The sequence below is a fragment of the Echinops telfairi genome, unplaced genomic scaffold (assembly GCF_000313985.2).
Source record: "Echinops telfairi isolate 266 unplaced genomic scaffold, ASM31398v2 ScPeMD7_7457;HRSCAF=8495, whole genome shotgun sequence".
Classification (NCBI taxonomy): domain Eukaryota; kingdom Metazoa; phylum Chordata; class Mammalia; order Afrosoricida; family Tenrecidae; genus Echinops; species Echinops telfairi.
The window spans coordinates 43,217,354-43,236,031 of record NW_022111357.1 but is presented as its reverse complement, the minus strand read 5'-3'; the positions used below and the strand labels follow the sequence as shown (position 1 = coordinate 43,236,031).

Below are 18,678 nucleotides of genomic sequence, written 5' to 3'. Positions count from 1 at the left end.
CTGACGGGTGGCTCAGGGGGTGACTAGAAATAGACCTCTGGGCCGTGTGGCAGCATGCGTGGCCTGACCTTGGCTGACTTCACCTCGAGCTGTGCCCGCCCAGCTGCTAGGTGGGGACATGGGCAATACCCTCATCGGTCCTCAAACGTGATCTGAGGCTAGCTCTTGCTGTGCAGGCGCCAGTCCACGTTCACAGGTGCCAGGGCTTCTGTACTCCAACACCCACCAGGGCCTCACCTTCCCATTGGGTGCTTTGCACTGTAAGGGAGTTCAGTTGAACATAGAGATCTTTCAGGCTGAAGCAGCCTCCTGGCCCCCATGGGTGCCAGGTGCCGGGCGCCGGGCAGAAGGCGTGTCAGCTCAGTGTGGGGTGTTGATGTTGCCCACCGCCTCGAGTGAGGCCACCGTCAGCCCCTGCACAGCCATGGACCCTGCCCATCAGCTTCGGGGGCGGTTCTGGCTTCAGTGTTGGCCTGGCAAGTTGTGGCAGATGGTGCTGGGAAAGGGCTCCTCCTCCCTGCTTGACGGTGCCCCGTGCCCAGGGAGCAGAGGCGGGTGGAGCGCTGTCACGGGCCCTAGGATGCGCTCCGTCCCGGCAGCTTCAGGTGCCCGTCAGCCTGACTCAGTACAGGAAGACGCCACCCCTTCCCGGGAACCGGGTGCTGCTGGAGGTCCTGCACCCAGGAACTGCCACCTGGCTTGACCCCAGGGAGGAGGCCAGGCCTCCCTTGGGCTGTGCCCGTGGTGACGGCCAGAACCAGGGGAAAGCTTTCGTGTTTCCTCACACAGCACCTTTAGAGGGGATGGTGATACCACCTTGCACCTGCTCGTGTGGCTGAGGACAGGAGAGACTGTCCTCACTGTGGTGACCTGAGCCGAGTTCTATACGACCCCAGGTGGCATGGGTGTGCTTTCTCCAGGTAGCACTGTAAAACGGCATGGAGTAAGGTGGGGGCCGGCTGCTCATGGCTGGATCTCTGGTTGGTCGTGGCACCCAGGTGCCCGTCCGCCCGCCCATTCACTCTCGCTGTGTGGCACTTCATACCGTTTCTGAGCTACAGTGCTTTGTGAGGTTCAAATGTTGCAGCTTTTTGCAAAGGGAGGCCGAGGAAAAGGGTTTCTTACAAATAAATAGATGAATGAATTCAGGACAGCTTCTGGCACACTCTGCATTCTCGTGCGTGCACGCTTGTGTGACGTAATTTGCACAGCCTAGAACACGAAGTCGAGACTGACCAGGACCACATGGACCGGCAACCAAGGGGCAGGCCGGCTGAGGGTGAGAGAGCAGGACTGGGCGGTGACTCCGTGTGGTGTGAGGGCGTGGAGAGCCCAGGAGAGGCCACACAGGTGCACTGGAGCATCAAGAGCACAGTTGGGCGGACAGCCGGTAGCGGGAAGTGACACAGCGTGGGGGCAGGCAAGCCTTGGCTCGGAAGACCCAAACAGCAGCGAATGCGGGACCAGCCCCACTGCCACGTGGGCCTCTCTCTCCCCTTCCCTGGTGCTGCTCTGGCCTCCTTCCAGTCCAGGTAGGGAAGGAAGGCAAGGTTGTGGCATGGTGGGGTTGGGGTATTTGGTGACCCCAACCACGGTAGGAGGCCTTGGCCTGGGGCCCTATGGGCTGGACAGGCTCTTGTGTTGAGTCCAACATGAATACCCAATACCCAAGTGGTCTTGTGAAAACCCTGCCCACCGGGAAAAAAGAGAAACAGCTATCTACTTTCAGAGAGAGAAATATGTCCAGGACACGCGGGGCTTCCCAGTAGGAGTACTGAGAGCCCCAGGGGAGCAGCAGTCCAGGGGGTGTGTAAGGTTCTGAGGCGAACCCAGAGCCCTGCTCAGCCCTACGGAGCCTGCCAGCATCCAACTGAGAGAACCACATAGAAGAGAGTCTCCAGGTGTTCTTTTGTCAGGCGCAAGATCACCGAAATGAAAGTGTGCCGTTGCTAACACCAGGCGAGGACAGGTGGTTTTAAGAAGGGACATTTCACCCAGATGCAAGGCACTGTTCATCAGCAAGGTACACAGAGTTGGGGACTTGCCAGAGAGGGTCATATACCTTTATGGACGTAACAGAGCTTTTGAAACGTGGAACACAAAGGTTGTCAGAGACGCAGGGGAGATGGGCAAATACACCAACAGTGGGGTCACCGGGCGATGGCCTCGTTGCTTTATTCACGGGTGGGGCAGGGTGAAGTATTTGCAGGACACACAGTTAATGAGGCTGATCTCCCAACTATTGTTAATCGTCATGGAAGGCTTTGCCACAAAGGCAATCACAGTGGAAAAAGCAGAATGATTGTTGGCACTTAGATTTAGAACAAACCCCAGAAGAGTAGCACCATAGGGGGTGGGGCGGGGCTGGGGAGGCTTACTCTCTTGAAAAAGTTTTAAGCAGACTTCTGACTAATATTGCCAGAGAGGAAGTCATAGCTCAAATTTCAGACTACTTAGTGATGTTCAAACATTGGGGATGTGGCCAAAGAGGTACTCAGAGGCCGATGTATAGCCCCTCCCTGCCCTGCTCACTTACAGTGCTCGCTGACTTACTGTGGAGTGATAGGCGGGAGGTTCTTGGATCCACCAGAGATGCCTTGGAAGAAGGGCATGGCGGTCAGTCGACTCCTGAACAATGAGCCACCGGGAACCTGGTAGCAGACAGTCCCACGCTGATGTACACATCGTCACCAGGAGTTAGGGTAGACCGAGGGAACCGGGCAGTGGACTTAATTGTTCTCTGTGGAACTCAGGAGCAGCTAATTGTGCTATCTTTACCACACCAACACACACACACACACACACACACACACACACGTCAGTTGGCTGGCACTCTGTGTTGGAAGTGAGGTGCCCTGGGCCCCAGACTACCGTGCTCCCTGTGCCCCACTCACTCTCTTTGGGCCTGAGGACTTGGCGCGTCCTCCTTGACTGATTGCCCTATGCCATTCTTTGAAAGCGGGTGATCCTCACCGGCCTCTCCCCACCCTGGGCCCTGTAGGGGCTTTCAGAATCTGCCGGGGTGGGTGGGTGGGCCTACCTCTCCAGCCCAGCTATGGCCTTTACAGGAGAAGCGGGGGCCAATTCTGGGGAGCAGGCAGGGACGTGGGGAGACCTGAGCCAGAGGAGACTCTGCAGAGGGCCCTCTTCCGACACCCCGAGACTGCGCTGCAGGGGGGTGGGCATTCTCCTGCCCCCACTCCCTGCCCTCCACCCCCACCCCGCAGCCCGGGAACCAGGCCTCCGCCTGCTCCCGCCCCACCGCCCTCTCTGGCTCCTCTCTGCACTGCTTGCCAAGAATGTGGGGAAACGGGGGGAGGGGACGCAGGAAATGCCTCCTTCTCTCCAACGACAGCTCCAGCTGCGTGCGGGGGAGGGGCGGCAGTGGAAAGTTGTCCTGATGCCAAGACAGGGCCAGTGGCAGACAGAGGGCCTTTCTGCCCTGCTCTAGGCTGCTGGGGATGGACGTCCTGGGAGGGGCTGGGGCCGCCACCTCATTCTCTGACCTGTAGGCAAGGTCCCCACCCTGCCAGGTGACTCTGCCCTCAGCCAGGTGACGGGGAACCTATGAAAGGCGGGTTAAGCAAAGAGCCCCCCCCCCCCCCTTCCCCGGCCATTTGGAGAAGCATTTAGTGGGAGGTGTGTAGCCATTGACATGAGTTTAACTTTCTGAGATAAACCTTTCACTGGCTGTATGCTACAAAGGCCCCGTGGGGGCACTCCAAGACCCCAGGAACTGAGTGGGGAGGAGCATCTTCCCCAAAGGGAAGGGGAGAGCCACCCTTCCCAGCATCCTGCCCCCTAGGAGAGTTCAGGATCCACAGGAAGCTGTGCCTCTTCAAGTGTACCCTCAGAAGTGTCAACCCCATATATGATGGCACCAATGTTCCAGGCCCCCTGGCCTCCAGGATGCGGCCTGCGTGTAGACGCAGGAGGGGATGATGCTCCTGAAGTTGGGTTAGAGCTGCCTTCTCCTCTCCCCCACCCCCTCGAGCGCACACATACACACACCATTAAGGGTGCCCATTACAAGGTCACTTGAGAAGGCTGGCCGTGGTGTAGGCATCGGAAACAAGACGAGACCCTGGTCATCCTCAGCACAGTGTCTGAGGAGGAGGAGAAGGTGGGGGGGCCCAGCTGGCCCCCAGGCCCTGGTTTTCTCTCAGCCCTGCCCACCTTTATCCCAAGACATGTAGATGGGGTGCCACTCTCCCCTCACTCTCCAGGAAGAGGGAGGCAGCGAAGGGGTGTGGCCAGGGCTGGTGGCAGGTCTTCAACCTTCAGCCCTGACCCTAGGAGGGCCTGCTCACCCTCCAGGTCCCTTAGCAAGCCAACTGTGGCTCCTGAGCTCCAGTGGCTGAGGGTGTGGACGGATGCTGGGCTGGGGTTAGGCACTGTCAGACGAGGTCTCCTGAGCCCCACGTCCCAGGGCTGACCAGTGGTGGTGGGATCACCTTAAGCAGGGCTCTGGTGCCTGGCTCTGATTAGATACCCCCCCCCCCCCCAACAGTCAGTCTATCCTCTGAGCTGCTTCCTGAATGCAAGGAAGGAGGCCCGGGGTCTTGGGTGGGAAGCTTGACCCCTGGGGTGCTGACCTGTCTGGTGGTGGGAGGCCGACAGCCCCTCATTTGGTCCTCTGGAATGCCCCCTCCACTGCAGTTGTGCATGCCATCCCCAGGCTGTTGCACCCTCATGGTGCATGTCACCAAGCAGGGACAGGGCTGTCCCTGACCTTGCCTCATCCCGCTCAGCCTCCTGCAGGGCACCATGGTACATGCCCACCCTCCACCCCAGCCTCATGCCCTTGGGCCCTGGGCCAGCCCATGGCACTTGGTTCCACATGGCTGCTGCCTTCTATCTGTGGGTCCCCCATCCAGGGCTGGTGTCACCCCCTGGCTGACGGCCGGTAGAGGCACCCACTGCAATTGCTGCCATGATCTAGCTAAAGTATAGTGGCTGAGCTGAGCCCCCGCCTCCCCTGCACTGGAAGGCCCCTCTACCATAACCGCCCCTGACCCTGGGATTCTGTGAGGGTCCACATTGCATTCCCCCCAGAGCCCAGAGCGCCTCTTCCGCCTCTCCTCAGGCTAGAGATGATAGGTGAACCTTAGCCTAAGTGTCAGCCACAGAGAGGAGCTGCTGCCGACCCTAAGGTCACTCTGTCCTGTCTGAGGGAAGCTAATCCTGTCCTGCTCCTGGGGTCAGCAGGGGAGGGGAGTGTCTGAGCGAGCCCTGTTTGCAGCCAGGGAGCTGATTGTGGGTGACCAGGCCCATCCTGAGCATCACCTGGTCTCCGTGAGTGTGGACTCCAGGGCCCTTGACCCAGGAGAGGGGGCCAGAGCCCAGCGGGAGATGGAAGGCTCAGGTGGGGACTGCTTGGCTTCCCCTTAAGAGAAAAATCTGGGCGGCCTTAGCGGAAGCGGGCTGCGTGGGGGCGGGGCTGCGAGGGCACTGAGCCGGCCCAATGTCCCACCACACCCCACCCCCGAGGCCTGCGGCCCGGCCTCTGCCCGGCACCGGCAGTGTTGTGTCGGTTTCTATGGTGAGGGAACAACAAGCCAGGGTGGGGGCGGTGGGGGCAGCCCAGGAAGCAAAATAGAGAGCAGAGCTCCATGTTCCCGGCTGCGCCCCACGTCTGCCAGGAGCCCTTGCACACGGCCTCCACCCTGCTGCAATCCTAAGGGAGTGGGGGTGGGGTGGGGGCAAGCACACCTCCAGCTGTGTGGTGGAGACCACTCAGAAGTGGGGCCACCAACCCCCGAGGCCTACCAGCCCCCTCTACTCTCTACACCCACCCTGGCCTAGGCCTGAGGCTCTCTTGTCTGGAGACTGGTGCCCACTGTAGTCTCGGCACCTTGCTCACGGGAACGGCCCTCGCCCCAGGCCTGGCAGATAGTCTGCTGCACCATCCCCAAGACAGCCCGGGTATGCCTCGGAGATTCTGAGTGCGGCTTCTCTGGGCGCTCCTGAACTTCCCGCTTGGTCCCATGTTATGACGGACAACTCGGAATCCCGTGTTAATGGCGGAATCTCGATGATACGTCACTGTTGGAGCCCAGTGCAAACAGGCCACTCTGAAGGTTTCGCTCCTGTGGCAGGTGGAGAGGCACTTGGGATATTTATTGTAACTTTCCGCCAAACGCTCTAGCCACATGCCTGACCCCTTGGGCCTCTTCTTCTGTTTTTCCTCCAGCACCTTGGGGACAGGCCAGCAGTACAGCCAGGCCAGGGGAACACCAGGCCCTTTCTCTTCCAGGGCCAACCCTCCTCCAGTGTCCCCTATCAGTGTCCTATGGCCCTGGTTCAGGCTCCTGAAGGCCAAGGCCCATGGCTGTGGGGCCAGCAACTGCCTTTGGCCTATGAGATGGTGGTGTTGAAAACTGTGGGCATCACCCCAGTGGGAGGGCAGTTGGCAGAGAGGCATCCCGGGACAGCTGGAGCTGTGGCGTGTGGGTGACCTTTTGGCCCAGCCTTGGGCCCTGGCCTTGCAGGGAAGACAGTGTCTTTGCAGGTGGATGGCAGTGTCTACTGTGTGGGCTGCGTGGAGAGTTCAGGGAAGCCCTGTCCCGCCAGCCCTGTGCCCTGGGCCACACACGCCCTCTTCTTTATAAGCAGATCATGGGTGCTGTGAAAATGTGTCAAAAGGACCTTCAAACACCTTTAAAATGGGGGGGGGGTGTCCTATAGATGACTCAGGATTTCCTAACTGGGCATGTCTCTGTGTCCAGTTGACAGCATGCTCTGGTAACCATGTTTGCTCCCCCAGTAGCGGGTACTCCGTGCTTCCTCAGCAGTGTCCCCCCCCCTACCCCAGCCCTTGGTGACCAGCAAGAACATTAGCCTCTCTGTGTTTGCCTCCTGTCCAGTTGTCGGACAGGTGGGGTTGTGCACTATGGGTCCCTTTGCCCTTGACTGGCCTCTCGCAGCGCACCTTAGGGGCTTATTGGTGCCGTGGCCTGGATCAGGGTCAGGGCTCCATTTCTCATTAGGGTTGAGTAAATATTCCACCTCATGGTCAGACCTGATTTTGTTCACCCCTGCTGATGGACATTGCTGCAGTGAGCATCTGTGCATACGGACCTGTGACTGAGGTGTGTATCCCCAGGCACAAACCCAGGAATGGGCTCCCTGATGGGTCCTATGGAGCCAAAAGACGTCACACCCGTTTCCTTTGATGATTTTGATTGCTCTTGGATGCAGTAACAAGTGACTTGGCTCTGGCCATCAGACCTGACTTTTTCACAGGTGAGGCTGGAAGTCCACCTGAAGAGCACTGCTGGCCTCTCCGCTGGCTCTGGGGACAGGTCCTTGTCCTGGCCCCTAGGAGGTCTCCATGTGGGGCCGGGTACCCGTCTCTCCATTCTCGTTCTGTTTTCACCTCTCATAACTCAAAAGGGATTGCTTTAAGGCTCACTGTGCACTGGTGGCTTAGTGGTCACACGTTGGGCTGTGATCGACAGGTCCGCAGTTTGAAACCACCAGCATCGGGTCCTTCTACTTCTGTACAGAGTTACGGTCTCGGAAACTCAGGGACAGTTCTGCCCTGTGCTGTGAGCGCTTCACGAGGAGTTGGCTCCCGGGCGGTGGGTTTGGTTTGGTGCACAGACACTGCCTTATTTACATAACAAGGTTCACTCCGGAGTGGGATTCTAACCGTAGGCACAGGAGTTCCTCATAGGATTTGCAATAGTGTTATAACAACTACAGGTATTAGATAGGCAAACCCGTATATTTAGGAGATACCACACCACCCTAGCAGATGGGCCTGTGACTGTGTGTGGACTGGCCAGCCTTCCCGGGAGCATCTTGGCAGGGTTTGCAGCACCGTGGATGGAGGTGTTGTGCGCAGGCGCGTCTCTGCCAGGTTCTGGGTGCCCACTGTAGCACGCATGCCCCTGCCAGGAAGTGTCCCTCCTAGCTGCTATTCGGACCCTCTTTTGAATGGTCTGCAACCCTGGGATGTGCGAGCCATTGTGTGCCTCACACTTGGCCTAGACACCTTGCTGAGCACACTGTGGAGAGTGGGAGTCCCAGGGGTCGTCTCCTCCAGAGCAGTACCTTGGTGTGCATCTGCATGGTACAAGCCACCTGCTGACAACACCTGCCTTTAAGTTGGGTCATTCTCACGTTAGGCACTCTCCCCGTGTCCTCGTTCTGGGTCTGTGAACAGGAGCGGGGCTCTGTGGCTGCCCTCCAAACTCAGTGATGTGCTGGGAGAAGCCACGCCAAGACTTCTGTCAGTGCTCGCCCTGCGTCCCCAGCCCAGGGTCCACACTCGGGGGTCGGGGCATGTCCACGCTGGTGCACAGGCCCACGGTATCATGAGCACTCGACCCTGGTTCAGAAAGCCAGGAAGGAAGACGTGCCGCCGCGGTGCCACCGAGGCACGAGCCCTTCCTCCTCTCCATGGGTCTCGGTGCCAGTTCTGGGAGCGAGGGCGTCTCAAGCTTGCATGTGGAGTCACTGCGATTGTGCAACTGGTGTTCTGCAGCCCACGTGCACGTGCTCCCGACGAGAACCGCGGCGAGCACGGCACCAGATAGACTCAGCTGTTTCTGTTTCCCTCCTTGATGCACAAGCTCTGCTGACCCTGCCCCTGGCACGTGAGGCCGGGCCCACTGCCCAGGCCGGCCTTTCCCTTCTGTTGCCCACGGTGTCAGCTGGTCACAGGGGTGGGGTGGGGTGGAGGATGAGAGAGAGTGGGCCTACAGCTCCTGGGCTGCCGGGGCTCAGAAGTTTCTTCTGGTCCTGACAGGTTGTGCTGCCGTCCGAGCCTCGCCCCTTGCCCCAGTCTCCTGTGTAGGCAGGGGGGCTGGGGCACGGGCCTGCCGCATGAGGGTCTCTGCCCACCAGGCCACCCAACGACGTCGGGGGAGGCACCCGGTGTCAGATTGAAGGGGTAGGGGCTACCCAAACGTGGCACCATCCTGGGTGGCAAAGTGTCGCCTCTGGACAGGTGAGAAATAGAAAAGCCTGTGTCTGAATCTGGCTACTTGGATGACCGTGCAGCACTCTCACTGGGATGCTTCTAATTGTGGGGCCGGGGTGCTGGCAGTGCCTTTGCCACAGGCTGGGGGCAGCTCCCCAGGGTTGACTGCCCTTGTGGGGTGGCCGGTGCACCCGGCCTCATCCCGGCCTGCAGCTCCTCTGTGCCAGAGCCGCCCACAGACGAGCTCTGTGAAAGGGGTCCTGCGCCCTCTGGGTCAGGCTCATTTTGCGGGAGAAGCCGCAGCCTGCTGTTGTTGGTTCTCTCCCAGGAGAATGATTATTTTCAAAGGCTAGTGATGGCACGCTCTGTGGTCTGTGTCTGTCTGTGGAGCAGTGTGAGTGTTTTCCGCTGAGACCGGCTCTGCAGAGTCCGCGGGGGGCGGGGCACCTCAGGGCACTGCTTCTCTGGGCCCCCTGACCGGAGGCCAAGGACCCTGCGGGCATGACAGCCCCTTAGTACTCCAAGGTGGCTGATGGGCCTTTCTAGCATCAGAGTGTTCTCTTGACACCCCGCCCCCAACAAAAGCAGACATAATCACAACATAAGCCCTGGCGTCCACGGCGGGTCCACACACACGCCCATCAAGAGTCCTCACTCCAGGAGCCACTGCGTCACCTTCCCAATTTCCGGAAGACACAAGTGCCTCTTTCCCTACCCACCCCCACCCCCCTTTCCTGGGCAAGCTCACCGCTGCCCGGGCCCTCTCCTCCTCTCTCGTAATTGAGCTGCTATGCATAATTCATCTCCTGGCACCGGACCAGCTGTGGGGCTTTGTACGTGGGAAGTGGGGTGGGAACAAACAGACGACGGCCTGGCTTTGTGCGGGCACTGGGCAGGCACTGGCTAGCCGCCCTCTGGCCCAGCTGTGCGCCTGCAAGCCTGGGTCAGAAGATGGGTGGGCTGGGTGCTGCGTCTGCCACTCAACTTCGCTGAGGTCGCCCCCCACGTTGGGGCAGGGCCCCAGGTGAAGAGACAGGCTGGGTGTGGCGGCTCCTGGAGCACCTGCTGTGGCGCCCGCCCTTGGCTACCTCTGTACAACCCCCCTCCTCCTTGGACTTGGGATGGCCATGGTCATTGCAGGGACCATGTGGGCAGTCCCTCGGGTCCCCTACCTGCAGCTTCTCTCCTCTGGGACTGTGCATCGGCGTCAGAGCCGGGAACTCTGCTCTCTGCCAAGGGCCCGGGGACCTCGTCTCCGAGGAGTGAGAGCACTGGGTTACGGGAAGGCAATGCGGCTCAGGAGGCCACCGGGCGCCGGCCCTGGGACCATGTCTGCCAAGAAAGCCCCTGGTTTGGTTCATCTGAGACTTAGAACACTCTGGCCCAGCCTTCCCAAGCCTGGAGAAGCCTCCATCAACACAGCAACCACCACACCCCCCTGCAGCCTTGTTGGGGGGGGGGGGTGCTGCTGCCGGGAGCAGAGTTCACCTCCCTGGGCCCCTGCCGAGTATTCCCTGTTTAAAATGGTGTGATTCCCCCGTCTGCCCCCACACGTCCATGTACACAAGCAACCAACTCCATGGACACATGGAGGACAGGCGGGACTCCGTGTCCACAGATTCGTCCCCTCTAAAGCCAAGTGTCAACTCTGGTCCTCAGGGGAGGGGCTTGGGGGCAGGCCTGTGATCCTCAGGAGGGGAGGTATGGCTAGGTCATCGATGGGGGGCCGGGGGGCGGGGCGGGGCGGTCCATTTAACCAGGGGCATGCGCAGAATGGCTAATCTTCCTAGGTCTCATGGGCCTGCCTAGGAAGGCCCTGCCTGGCTCCTTTGCTAAGGAGTGCCCTGGGCGTGTCTCCAGAGGGAAGGGAGCAGGGTCCCAAAGGGCAGGAAGGGGTGAGGGACAGCCGTCCAAGGCTAGGCCTAGAGGAAGGGCTGATAGGAGGTCTCTAGGATCTTAGAGTGGTGGGGGCCCTTGAAATGGCACATGCTGGGGGCGCCAGCTTCAGCACCCACAGGTGGAGGTGAGCCGGCCCAGGCAACCTCTGACTGCTCTCTAGGGGCCAGCGATGTTCTCAGTACTCGGGCGTGCCCGGTGCGTGGAGTTCTAGGTGTCAGCTACCTGTGATGGGCAAACAAAGGCTGTTTACTCTGGACGCTGGCGGCGCTGCCTGTCTGTGCACCCCCCAGGCAAAGGCGGCGGACCAAATGGCTCTTCCTGCCCGAAGGTCTCCGTGAGCACAGGCCTGCCTGCCTCCCCCCTGGTGTGTGGCTGCCCTCTGGCCCAAGGCTGGGCTGCCCTGTGCCCAGCCCTGGCACTCGGGCATCACACTGGGAGCCTGTCCTAGCCTGTAGTCTGCGTTGTCTCCACTCCCATTGTGCAGAGAGGCAGGAAGGCTAGATAGCAGGTATCTTCCATCCCCTCTCTGTCCTCGCCTCTCACCACCCGTTCCTCCCCGAGGAGCTCCCCTCCCACTCCACTTCCTGAGAGTACGCCACGGGGCAGGTGCTCCCCGCACGTCCCTCCCACCCCACCCCCCCTGCTCATTTTGGCGAAGCTGGTTCTGGGTGAGCTGGCCTTCCAGGAACGGCGACCACGGCATCCTGTGCTGCCCCCTGGGCCACCCTCCTCCCCACTTCCTCCTCACTGCCACCACAGCCACACAGGGACTGCTGTGCCTCCGTCTTCTGTCAGCGTGGCCTCAGGACTCAGGAGCACCCCTCCTCCCAGTGCATCGCAGACCCCTGGGTTCAGCACAGCCGACTATCCAGAGTGCTTTCTGAGGCCTTGGGAGGGGGCTCGTGAGTGCCACGGAGGGAGGGGACAGCTCCATGGGCCCCACACCCTCGTGTGGGACGCCCCTCTCTGTCTTGATTCTGAAAGGGAGCTGTTGGTTGGGGAGTAGGGGGCGCTATGTGGCCAGTGTGGGCCTTGGTGGTGAGGATGGGGAGGGGGTGGGTAGTTGGGTGTGCCTAGTCTTGCTTCTCTGAGGATGAAATGTGCCCACTGGTACCAGCCAGTGTGATAACTCAGGGTGTCACCCCCTGTCTCCCCACACACCTCCCTCACCAGACCCCACAGAATCATAGCCCCGATTATTACCGGCGCTATCGTGGAATACGTGGAGGTGCGTGTAGTGTAGATTACCTGCATGTAGTATTTCTTAGCCCCCATGAATACTAACCACGGTTGCAGATCTTGCTGCCTGAATTAGAACGTAATTAGTAACTGTAATGGGGACTGCGGCTGCCATGTGTGGTGGTGGCGATGGTGGTGGTAGTGACTGTGACCGTGGTGTGTGGCGGTGGTGGTGACGGCTGCGAAGGGCACATGTCTGGTTTCCCAGGGAGGAATTGCGCCAAGCTGAGGGCTGGGGATACAGAGCACGCACCAGCGCCTGCCAGGTGGCGTGTCGCCACGTGTGGGCCTGGTTCCCGTCAGGTGGAGGACACGAGGCCTGGGCTCCTCGGCTCCATTTCCTTAGAAGGATTCACGTGATTCCCGTGAGCGGAGGGGAAGGAACAGGAACGGTGACCTATTTAAAGAGGTGGGGAGAGTGACTCGTTACAACTGCTCTCACTTCATCGTGGGCCTGGGGTTGTCTTGCACGTTTAATCTGCTTCCCATGCACCACAATCATCAGAAAATAGGTTAATTTAAGCATGATATGGAACTTGAATTGTCATGTGTAAAATATTAATGGTGTGTGTAAAAATAGCCCGGCAGTTTCTAGAACGGTAAAATCTGCAGAAATGGCCCACAGCACAAACCTGAGCCGCATGTTCACGTGGCAGGCGTCCAGGGGCTTACCTTTGGGGACAGCTGGTGTTTTACTGGGGCTTTGTCACAACGCCCGGTACCCCTGGGACTTCTTGTCACAGCTGGAGGACAGCGGGGGCTGGGCTGCTCAGGAAAGTATGTCTTGGGCTACGTTGAGAGAGATGCCAGGGCTGTGCCCGGTGCCTCACCGTGAGATGCCACAGGGCTCAGCCTCTGGGTGCACACGGAGGGCTGGGCCACCCGTGGCTGTGGTAAAGGCCTGACTGAGGGCCACCAATGGTAGGCGAGAAGAGGCAACCTGCTCGGTGGCATGGCGGGGACAGCTGGTGGGTCACTCGAGCCTTCTTTGAGAAGCTCACTGCCCACGGAGGGGCCCATTTTCAGAGACATGTGGCCACTTTGGCCCAGTGAGCAGCTGGTGCGGTCCGTACCTGCCAGCTCCGCCCAGGTCTGTGGTGCAGAAGAGGAAACACTACCCCTAGTATTGTGTGGGCTCTGCCCAGTACTCAGTGCTCTGACGTGTGGTGAGGGGTGCGGAGGGGGAAGCTGCCCGCACGCCCCGATGGCCCTTGTCTAGGCCAGAGACCCCGGCCACTGCCCAGGCCTGGGGACAGAGGAGGCGTGAGGAGCAGTCTGCAGAAGGCAGGCCCTTTCTGGCACACACAGGCTGGTGTACCCTCCTGGGCTGTTGACCCAGGTGTTGGCACTCAGCTGGGGTGGTGGCAGCAGCCCGAAGCTTCCAGGCCCCCCAGGGCACCTGCATGTTTACCTGTGGCCACATCTGCGCGGATGACACTGGGGACGTCTCGCACTTTTCCCATGCCCTGGCCAGTCCTGATGGGACAGGCTGTGGGGGGTGGTTCCCCGTGGCGGGCACTGACGAACACACAGGGCTTTGCTCTCGGGCAGGAGCTGTGCCACCGCCTATCCCCCAGGAGGTCTTGGCACCGAAGAGTGCCTCTGTTAGGAGTAAAAGCAGAGACCCGCGTGGCCCCTCCATCCTCAGATACACTCGCCTGAGAGGATGAGGGTGGAAGGGACGTCTGGGTCATGCTGGCATCCGGGACCCGTGCCCCAGGCCACACTGGAGTAAGACTCGCTGGTACTCTGGAACCCTGTGCCATGGCTGTTTTCCAGAGGTGCCCGGTTGACATCCTCGTCTTGTCTCCCCTTTTTCTCTGCCTGTTACATGAGGTGGATTTGAGCTGGTGCCTGTGGTGGTTTCCTCTGTTGCTCTGCTGAATAACGCCAGACACCCTGCGCCCCACTGGTCTCTCTGCTGCTGGTGACTCTTGCGTGTCCCACGAGCTGTCCCAGGTGGGCCCTGGGTGATCTTTGCTCCCACCCCTGCACGCCTCGCCCTGCAGGGCAGACCATGAGGCAGTGTGTTAGCCGCCACCCTGTTGTTGCCCTGGTCAGGAGCTCCACTGTGCTGAGAGGATGCTGCCCTGCCCCCGCCCAGCGGGAAGCCCTCTCCATGGACATGGAAGCCCTCCTGCCGCCCGATCCCAAATCTCCTCAAGCCAGGCTTAAACTGGGACGTCGGAATTGTGAGTGCGGACCTTCTGGTGATGGCTGCCATTCCCGTGACAATCTTGTGTCTCTTTGCGATGTGGCAATACCAGGGTCTGTGGGCTGGGGGCCACCTCCCCAAATGGCTGGGGCAAATCACGTGGCTAGGCTCACCATAGCAATATGCCATGGGGGCCCTGCCATGCCCACCCTCTGGACGCCCCCACCAGAGCAGCTGTAGGGAGGGGGACCTGTGCCTCTGGCAGGCACCACGTGCTGCAACAGGAAGACCCTCTGCAGGCAGCTTCCCTTCCTTCCCGTGAGCGTGGCCGAGGCCACGTGGTCACGGCCTGGTTAGTGGTCACCCAGCACCAGGCCTGCGAGTCCACGAGGAGCTGCGCCAGCAGATGCACCCTCCTGGCCCGCACCCCCTGGAGCAGCAGCCTCCTCCCCTCGGAGTTTCTGGGAGGCTTGCTGCCTGCTCCCAAGCATCTCCTCCCTGGGTTTCCGCCCTGCGACTTGCTGCAACTCAGGGATCACCGAGATGCCGCCAGATCCATCCACAGGTTCTTGTCAGGAGCTTCCACGTCCGTTTCTTTGTTTTACTGGGGTGGCAATGTACTCGCCCAAACAGGCCATCACAACGGCTGCTGCAGGGACAATTCTGTGACACTAGGGACATTTTCCGAGCTGTGCAACAGCTCGAGTTCTCCTTTCCAAGCCCTTCCACCCGGAACCCGAATTCCCCGCCCTCTAAAGCAAAACCTCCCCTTCCCCGTCTCTCCCACCCTGGGGCCCACTAATCATTCTCTATTCCACCTCCTTGCTGATTTCGAATCGGCGAGGTCACACGGCATTGGCTCTTTCGCAGCACACTCCCTCTGCGCTCCGCCTTGCCCTGGTGGTACGCATGCGTCGTGCTCTCGTATCTCTTGGTGCACATCCCCTGGTCTGTTCATGGGAACAGCTTTTGGTGGGCCCAGGGTCGGGGTGGCTGGGTCACGTGGTAGTTTTCTTTGTTCAGCTATTTTCTCTGGGGACTGTGCCGGCTTACCAGTGGTGAGTGGAGGGTTGTGTTGTCGACTTTCCCCACACTTGTGTTCTGGGGTTTTGTTTTTGTCCGTCTCTCTCACCGCCGTCCGGATGGGAGTTCTGTTCCACTGTTGGTGTGCAGCTCTAGTGCAGGGTCTCCATGGGTCCAGATGGATGCCACGGTGGTGGGTGCTCCGCTTGGAGCCTCTCACCTGCTAACTCACCACGTGAAGCCACCAGCCACTTTACAGGAGAACCGGTGCAACCCTCGCCAGGTGGCCGGGAGCCCTGTGGACAGTGCCTTTCTGCTGAGTCAGGCAGCTCTGGGATGGGATTTTGGGTTCATGGCTAAGGGCGACCAGCCATCTCCTCACGTGCTTGTTGGCTATTTGAGTTTCTCCTTTGGTGGACGGTCGGGTCACACCCCTTGCCCGTTTTGTCCTCCACGGAGTTGTCTGTCATTTTTGGTTGTTATGTTGCAGCAGGTTTTTAACTTTGAATCACGCACGTCAGACCTTACACGGTTCCTCACGTGCGTTGGACACGTTGTCAGGAGAGACCAGTCTCTGGAGGAAGGACAGCACACTTGGTAAAGTGGAGGGGCAGCAAAGCAAAGGAAGGCACTCACTTGACAGCGGCTGCCAAGCAGGACCACTGTGAGGCCGGCGTGGGACTGCTGCACGGGGTCTCTGAGTTGGAGCAACCCCCCCTGGTTCCTCCCACTTTCCTGTGGCCAGTGGGTTGTCTTTCACTTGGGATGAAGCTCCTCGCTGGGCGAGAGCATGTGTGTAGTAGGGGTCTCACCTGTCTCTCGGTCTCGCTGCCTGTTCTTTGGTTGTCTATCTGACAGTCTGGTTAGAAACTACGGCAGTGTCACCCGGACATCTTCTAAGAATGTTAGGAGTTTTCGTGGTTTTTTGTGTGTGGTGTGCGGCATGGGTCTTAATGGTTTCTCCTCGATGTGGACCTTCGTGTTTCTAGCACCGTGTCTTGGAAAGTCTCTTCCTTCCCCCACCCTCCAAATGGACTTGGGACCCTTGTCGAAAACCGCTGACGGTAAGTGGAGGATTTCTTTCTTGGGCTCCCAGTTCTGCTTCTAGTTGATCCTAATACTGCTGTTACCGCAGTGTGCTTTGAGATCAGGAAGCGTGCTGATTCTTCAGCATTGCCTTACTGATTCCGGGTCCCTTGCTTTTCCAGCTAAATTTGAGTATTGGCATTTCCACTGGGACTGTTGGGGATGACGTTGAATCTAGAGGTCACTTGGGCGGTCTTGTCATCTTGACTCACTAAGCTTTCCAGGCAGGAACAGAGTAAGCAGTAGCCCTACTCCCTCTCCCCCAGCGCTGGGTCACACTGATCTTTCTGTAAGCGTGTACCCAGCCCGGACCTTGTGTGTTAGTTGAATCACACAATCCGTGGCCTTCCCTGTCTGGTGTGGTTCTGCTCAGCGTGGTGCCAAGGTTCCTCCGTGTCGTAGCATGGATCAGAACCTTCTCTGTTTTGCCTGGTGTGGAGTGGAGGACTCATGCTGCTGTAGACACGCGTGTGGAATTTGGTTGAACACCTGTGTTCGGTTCTTCCCGAGGACTGGACCCGCCGGTGGCAGGGTGATGCCATGTCTAACTTTTTGGGCAACCCCCAGCTGTCTGTCACAGCTGCTGCAGCTTCACATTCCCACCGGCAGTGTTCACAAGTCGCAGCTCCTCCACGTCCTCGCCAACACTTGGTCACGTCTGTCTTTTTGCGTTTTATTATAGTCGTTGGAGTGGGCGCCGAGTGGTAGCTCCTTGTGGTTTGATTTGCATTTCCTGGATGGTTAATGCATTGGACATCTTTCCTTGTGCTGCCGGGCCTTTGCAGTCTTTTTTGGAGAATCGGCTGTTCAAGCCCTTCCACTGTTGGGAGTGCTCCTGTTTTCTGCACGCTGTGGGATGGTCGCACTTTCTTCGATGGTGCACCTGTGAAGTTGGAATGTGGACCCTCATCCTGGACTGGTGGGACTAAAGCCCTCTTAGCCTGTGGCCATTTCCAAAGCCCTGTGGGAGTAGGGTGCTGACTGCATTCCCAGTCACCTCTCAGGACCCAGACAGCACCACCTTCCTGAGAAAGTGCAGGTCAGGTGCACTGTGGGCGACCTACCTTGGCTGTGGCGCCGCATGTATGCCGAGCGGCAGTACTGGGGTTGCTCTGCTCGCCTACCTCACTGACCATAGACAATAGAGTGGGGGTCTCCCGGGACTGACCTCCACCTTTCAAGGTCAGCAGTCAGACTGGCTTGCCATAGACAGGGTGGTGGGTCAGTTTGGGGCCACACGGTCTCCCTTGCGCTGTTCAGGTTCTACATGAGCACAACTGAACTGCCTACCGTGGCCGTGGCTCTGAATCACTTGGACCCAGCAGGACAGGTGGGAAGCACTCCTGGTGGTTTAGCTGGCTGTGCATCTCTGGGAGCGGAAAGCTGACGTTCTCCCGAGCGGCTGGTAGGCTGGAACCGCCTGCAGCCTGGCACTTAACCCACTGTGCTACCAGAGCACCAGGAAGCGCCCTGGGATCCCCATTCTTTGTAGCGTCGTGGGTGGTGGTATAGAGGATGCCAGCTGTGTCGGGTGCCCCTGGAAACACTGTTTTTTTCAAGCCCACAGGGGATAAGGCAGTGTTCAGTGCCCTGTCCCCAAGGGGCTCCCTGAACTAGATCTGCCCTGCCAGGTGCCTCTCGGCCCTTGTATGCCCTATCCCCAGACCTGAGTCTCGAGCACCCGTGTGTGTGTGTGTGTGTGTGTACACACACGTGCACTGTGCTTGCCTGTGCCTGCCTATGTCCTGGTCTCCTGGCACTCCCCACCCTAAAAGTCTCGCCTGAGGTTTGCCAGCTGTGCCAGACGGCGCCCGGCTGCGGCTTTTCCCTGGGCGAGAGCTGGGCCTCCTCTTCACACCCTAGTTACCCTAGTTCAGTGTTTGCTCAGACAGGAAGCCCCACCCTGCGCAGTGTCACCAGCCCTGAACTCGGTGGGACTGCAGGCACCCTAGCAGTGGGGGGGAGGGGCCCCCACCTGGACCACTGTCGGGGCCCAGGTGCCGGGTGCTTCAGGGCCCTTTCTCTGGGTGGTAGGTCACTTGAGCTTTCCAAGGAGGTCCAGGTCCCTGTGGCCGAGTCCTCCCCGTTCCTGCCTCTGGCTTTTCCCAGCGCAGAAGGGAGCTGCCAGGTGGACCTAGGTTCCGGGTCATTCTCTTGCTGGGAGTGGCCACAGGCTTTGCTAGACAGAGGCCTCTGGCACCCAACCCCTCTCCCTGCCTTGGCCAGAGGCCAAGCCGCTCCTACAGTGGCTCTCCGAGGACATGACTTCCTGCCTCTTGCGCCAGCCCCACCCTGTCTGGCTTCACAGGGTGCTGGGGGCGAGAGGGTGGGGAGGCCCACGTGTGCG

At 59.5% G+C, this 18,678-nt stretch overlaps 1 protein-coding gene across 1 annotated transcript in view; it reads left to right on the top strand.

Annotated features, from left to right (window-relative positions):
* SKI (SKI proto-oncogene) overlaps positions 1 to 18,678 on the top strand; it is an 87,490-nt gene that overhangs the window by 59,229 nt on the left and 9,583 nt on the right. The gene's annotated exons all lie outside the window — the stretch shown is intronic.